The following is a 6987-nucleotide window of genomic DNA, read 5'->3' on the forward strand; positions in this document are numbered from 1 at the left end:
TAGTCAACACCCCAGAACGGCTTGACATGGGTAGTCAGCACCCCAGAATGGCTTGACACGGGTAGGTCGGCACCCCAGAATGGTCGTACCGGGTAGGTCGGGCACCCCAGAAATGTCTGGCAATATGTATGATATGTGATTGTATGGTATGCAGTATGACGGGGGAACTCACTAAGCTTCGTGCTTACAGTTTTCAGTTTGGTTTCAGGTACCTCTTCTTCGAAGGGGAAAGAGCTGGTGCGGTAGCGGCCCATCACACACATGCTTCATATTCCACATCATGAGATCTTCCTGGGGATTTGTACTCTGACATTATTATGTTTTTATGAAATGTTTTCCAGACACGTGATATCTTTATAAAATGTTATGATCAGTAAACGTTTTAATTCGAAGGTTTTGCTAAATATATGTTTTCAAAAATGAAATTTTTGGCTCATTTTTTGGGGTGTTACAAGTTCGTATCAGAGCCCTGGTTTGAGGGATTCGGACACACCTGCGGGGGTGTTTGAACTCAAATCGGGGGATTAAAAGATTTTGGAGAAAGAAAATGTTTTCTAAAAAGGATAGTAAAGGAGTCCTAAGAAAAGAACGAAGTGTGTGATGTGCGCAACCGGCCGAGCTCAAGTAAGTATTCCCCAATGTAACCATACAAGTTTATATATGTTTATCAGTTTCTGTAGAACAGAAATCTAGAATACGACTAAGGATCTAGGAGTGATGCCTTATGTGCCTGTTTTATGTGCTTCAGTATATGAAAAAGTTGCATGCTAGAATTGAGTAGATAGTAGTAGGGTAGCCTGTTTAGGTTATTCCTGGTAGTACGAGTTTAGCATTGTACGCTAGTTCAGTTTTTCTCTACGATGATAGAGTTGCTTGAGATTGTTTTCTTTATGTCCAAATGTTGTTTGCTTTGTGCTATGTGGGCTTTGAAGTGATGGGAGTTAACTGTTAGGTGAATACGTTAAAGTCACATGTGATCAGGGTTGAATAATCTCAGAGTGTTGGATTTGACTCTATTGCGTAGCTCTTGTTTGAGTCCTAACCGTTGTAGAGATGAGTCCCTTACTCAAAGGATTATCCGAGCCTCGTCACATGTGATTGTATTCAGGTAATAGTTAATTGGCATCACCAAGAGGCCTTCAGCAGCTGAGGACTGGGTTGGGTGTAGTCAGGGGTTTCCTAGGGAAAGCCTAGGATAAGAGTAGCAGTGATCAGCGGTAGTAGAAGGGACCGGGTAGAGTCAAGGCAGTCTTTGGAGAAGGTACGGATAGATGTGGAAGGTAGTATGGGCCTGTACTACTGAAAGCAGAGGATCCGTACTCAAACCGAGGAAGGCCAAGATAAGACCAGGGAACTTGTAGAAGGTGTGATCCCTCCAGGGGTATCAGTATCACTAACAGTTGTTATTTCTTTGTATTTCAGAATGGTGGTACTATGCCCGAGGCCAGCAGTTGGCAATTCAGGAGAGAGATCAGGTTCGGGATCAGGTTCCGAGCTAGTAGATGATAGGCTACGCGAGTTCATCGCATCTGAGATCACCAGAGGCATCCTTGAGTCGACCCCCATCATCTTCGGGTCAATCAAGGAAGGGATATTGGAGTTGATGGAGGATCACCTCTGGGCATTCAGGAGCGACATGGCATCTGGCCAGTCGGGATCTCGCACGTTGTCCTTCAAGGACTTTCGGGGTAGTGGTGCGCCAGATTTTCATGGGGCGAAGGACCCCATAGCTGCTAGAAGATGGATTGCAGACATTGAGTCTGCACGGACGATTAGCTTCTGCCCCGAGGGGTCGAAGGTGAGATATGCAGCAGGATGTTTACGTGATCGAGCTAGGGATTGGTGGGAGTCCGTGAGCGACTCGTTGGGAGCCTCGACAGTCGAGGCTATGACATGGTCGGATTTCGCGACCAGGTTCAGGGCAGAGTTTGCGCCGGCTGTCGAGCTTCAGCAGCTGGCCAGGGAGTTTTTGGATATGAGACAAACGACGGAGACTGTGGCAGAGATCACCGCCAAGTTCCAGGAGAGGGCATTATTAGTGCCCCAGTATACGGGTGATGAGGACATGAGGAGGACCCGCCCACCATGACATGCTCCGAGATGATATTCTGGAGCATGTCAGTTTTTCAGCTTGCCCTACCTTGGACTCTATGATTGCCAGGGCAAGGGAGAGAGATAGATTTGGAGCACATCCGGAAGAGGAAGAATGAGGAGGGACAGACAGGAGGGGCTTCGGGGAAGAAGCCCAAGGGATCAGATGGTAGGCCGAAAGGCCAGTCAGGACCGATCCGCTGTAGGAAATGCGGCATGCCTCACGAGGGGGCATGTAGATTGGGATCGTTGGGCTGCTATAAGTGCGGCAAGACGACGCATTTCAGCAGGGATTGTACTGCCCCTGCACCTGTGATACAGACATCTGAGTTGTTGTGTTTCCACTGCAACCAGAGGGGCCACGAGAACGCCAATTGCCCCCAGTTGACATCACCAGCGTCGGTTAAGGCGCTAGCTCCAGCTACCCTACGGATCACATATGGCCATCAGGGCAAGGCAGAGGCTCCAGTGGTGAGGAGTCGGGCGTTTCAGCTGACTGCGGAAGAGGCACGTGTCGCACCCAATGTGGTGACGGGTATGATTCTTTCCCTCTACTTTATTTTATGATGTTATGTTATTGATATGTACTCTGTGTATATGCATTAGGATCGTTCCATGTGAACGGTATTCAGGTTCAGGTGTTGTTCGACTCGGGTGCCACCCGATCATTTGTTTCCCTTGTGCTTAGCAAGAGGTTTACTGAGTCCTAGGGCATGTTGGATTGCCCTTTAAACGTAGAGATTGTCGATGATCGATCGGTGCGAGCATCAGCAGTGTTCGGGGATTGTGTTTTGAGGTTATTTGAGGAGCGTTATTTGGTGGATTTGGTTCCCATACCATTGCGGGGGAACAAGGTACGTTTAAGTTGGCGACTCGGCGAGTCCATATTCTGGAATCGGCGAGTCACCGTTGTTTTATGAAACCCTAAATATCAAGGGTTTGCACCCTATTTAAACCCTCATTTCCGCCCCAACCTCGCCCCCATTCACCCTCAGAGCCCCCAACATCGTCTTTGTCCTTTTTCCTTGTGAGATTGAAGTGTTTTGGGTGTGTTCTTGATGTTTTTGAGGAGAAAGAAGAGTAGATCAAGAAGAGGAGAAGGAGACCAAGCATTTTTGTGACATCTCAACGTTTTCCTTGAGGTATAGCTCGTTTCCCCTCTGTTTTCAAGCTTGTAGTCCCTAATAGCTTCATGAAAGTCCTTTTTGAGCCATTCTTCAAGCTTGTTTGTGCTATGTGAGTTGTAATAAGTTGTTAGCCTTTAGATCTAGGCATGATTTAGTCCTTGGAGCTTGGATCTACTGCCTTTATGGAGTCATATTGCATGAAAGTCCTATATCTACCCCTTTTGGTGCACTTTGAGCCCTAAAACCTTCATTGGTGATTATCCACACGTAAAGTTGGAAACTTACGTGTAAACCAGGCCCTAGGAATCCAGATCTATGAATGGTATGGACTAGATTCAAGCAAAATCGCGTGTATAGTTTTTGCATGAGACAGACTCGGCGAGTCGTTCATCTGCTCGGCGAGTTGGGTCGCGAGTCCCCGGGTTGTTCCCCTTTTGTGTTTGCGAGTTGGAGTGGTGAATCATAGGGTATGCATCAGTGGGTTGGAAGCCAGACTCACTCATGGATTCACTCGGCGAGTCAATGCCATGACTCGGCGAGTTCATGGCAATCTTCTTGTCTCAAGAACAACTCGACGAGTTGTTTATACAACTCAGCGAGTCACAGCTTAGAGTGTTCTTCGAATGAAGGCGAACTCGGCGAGTTGTTCATACAACTCAGCGAGTAGGATGAAGGACTATTGGACTTGGGTATAGAGAAAGGGACTCGGTGAGTTGGCAAGCCAACTCGGCGAGTCTGGTCAACTGGCAGTTGACTGTGACTTGACTCATGACTTGTTAAGGGTAAATGGACAATTTACCCTGAGGACGGTTAGCCATATTTGACTAATTGTTTGGTGGGAATTACAGTCGGAGGATTTCTGAAGCAGCAGCAGACAGACCATTCCCACACAGATCAGCAGCTACTACGAGGTGAGTTACCTTCCAGTAGCGGTGGGTGTAAGGCCACAATTCCATCCCACCAGTAGGAGACGTATGATAGGTGATTGTCTTTGTGATATCATCTATGTTTGCTACTACCTGATATGTTATATGCTAGCATGATATATTTTATGTGACAGTAGTAGAGTTCGGTTGTTAGGACCGAAAGGCAGTTAGACACCCCAAATACGTTTGATAGTATATGATGATATGTTTGAATGTTGGCTTGTTATGTTATATGTGCTAGAGGTAGTAGGAGGGGACTAGTCCCCGAGTTCGGTTGCTAGGACCGAAGGGTAGTTTAGGCACCCAGATATGTCTAATAATATGTTATGTTATGATATATGTGATAGTAGCAGTAGGGGGTGAAATAGTCCCCGAGGTTTGGTCGTCAGGACCGAAGGGTAGTCAGCACCCCAGAATGGCTTGACATGGGTAGTCAGCACCCCAAAATGGCTTGACACGGGTAGGTCGGCACCCTAGAATGGCCTTACCGGGTAGGTCGGGCACCCCAGAAATGCATGGCAATATGTATGATATGTGATTGTATGGTATGCGGTATGATAGGGGAACTCACTAAGCTTCGTGCTTACAGTATTCAGTTTTGGTTTCAGGTACCTCTTCTTCGAAGGGGAAAGAGCTGGCGCGGTAGCGGCCCATCACACACATGCTTCGTATTCCGCATCATGAGATCTTCCTGGGGATTTGTACTCTGACATTATTATGTTTTTATGAAATGTTTTCCAGACACGTGATATCTTTATAAAATGTTATGATCCGTAAACGTTTTAATTCGAATGTTTTGCTAAATATATGTTTTCAAAAATGAAATTTTTAGCTCGCATTTTTGGGGTGTTACAGATTACTAAAAGGTTAACTAGATAATTTTATTTCGCGCAACACACGGATATTCGCTAGTTGATAGTAAGCGTGAACATATTAGATAGAATGAGTGCATACGAATACTTATAAAATGTGTGTCCTGATAAATATTAAGATATAAATAATTTTCAGAAAAAACAATATAAAAATGTTGATTTTGAAAAAAAAAAAAAAAAATGAATCTCCACGTAAAAGCTTACAGGAATTGAAAAATAAAAAACATGTGAAAACTAACCAATCAGATCCATTTGTGTCTAACTCTCAAATACCACCATGAATAGCTAAGGATGAAAATAGATTGGTATGTTAATAGGTGTATAATAGAGAGGTGTATATAAATCTAATTTGTTTATGGACATTTAATGAAATGAGCTATTATTTATGTCATAGTTTTGAGGTTTATTTGACTTTCACAATAAAACACTTTCCAAATCTTCAATTCCTTATTAATTTATTTTTTATTTTATTTTTTTAAATTTTTTTCATTTAAAGGACTTTTTATCTTTAATTCTTTAGGATGTCTATATTAGTAAAACAAACCGACAATTATATTAGAACGTCAAGTATTTACTTAGTTGTTTTTAATGTAATAAAATATCATTTAAATAGAATATAACTTAATGATATATTTAATTTTTAAAGAATATCTTGAAAGAATATTCATGTGAAAATTAATTTGCATTTAAGTTTTCAAATAGAAATAACTATACCAAACGTAACAACTTAGATTACATGAGTACAAAACAACATAATTTATATATGTTTGAATTTATTTGTATCATCTTTAACAATATAATGTGTTAACTGTTAATAAAATTTATAGTTATAATAGATTATACTGACCAATTAGCTAAGCATATAAAAGAATTAGAAAAGTAAAAAAGCGAACTTTGAAAATTTTGCCAGGATTAAAAAAATAAAAAATTGTCGTCACGAAACATCTTAATAAAACTAATAGTTAAAACGAAACGTCCAAAAAAAATATCTACGAAATGGAACGCACAAATAATACTAACGAAACATCCACGTAAATAACAAAAAACTCCTTGTATTCAATGTCTGCCGCTTAGAAATTGTTCGTCGTAACAAACTTTTTTGCTCCGCCGCATCGCGTGGGCACACCCTTAGTGTGTGTGTATGTGTGTGTGTGCGTGCGTGCGCGCGCTTAGAAATTTACATTCAACTAAGTAATTCATAATTATCTCTTATAAAACTACTCAAAAATGAGCTTCTCAAGGAGTCTGCATGAAGAAAGCTTTAACAACTTGTCTGTTTTCCTTCGCAACCTTAGGCAAACTAACCCGCATATTTACACTCACGTCAGAACCGATTTGATGGATCGTTTTGAAACTTGTTTTGTGGCTATTAGATGGGTGGTATATTTAGATTTTTTTTACTTTTCTGTTGTTTCTTTAAAATTGATAATGTTTCTACATCTAAATTAATTCGTTTTTGTTCCCAAAAAAATACAGGTCAATGCATTCATAGGCTACTTCTTGCCTGTGATCTTCATATGTAGTGTCCCTCTTAAAGGGGACTACCTAAAAACAATATTTATAGTGGTTGTTTTCGACGGGAACAACGAAACCCTCCATATAGCATTTGGTATGGCCACAGAAAATAATCTCAACTATTGTATCTGGTTTCCTTATGAGGTTAATAAAAGCTATGAGACATTATAAGGAATTATCATTTATAACAAATATGGACAATATCGTTAGTTCTTGCATATGTATTCCCTGATTCTTATCATGAGTATACTTTTAAAAGTGTGTTAAAGTATATGCGCACAAGAGGCATCTCTGGCAGAACATTACAAACTTTTTATGGATGACATCGAGCTCATATACTGTGTCTGATTTTGAAGAAAACATTTGTTAGCTGACCTTGATGCTTGTGAAGTACTTGCTAACATCGGTCATGCGAAATGGGCAAGAGCCTATTTCCTTAACATTTGTTGGAATGTA

This window comes from Lactuca saligna, chromosome 2, assembly GCF_052625555.1.
Source record: "Lactuca saligna cultivar CGN05327 chromosome 2, ASM5262555v1, whole genome shotgun sequence".
NCBI lineage: Eukaryota > Viridiplantae > Streptophyta > Magnoliopsida > Asterales > Asteraceae > Lactuca > Lactuca saligna.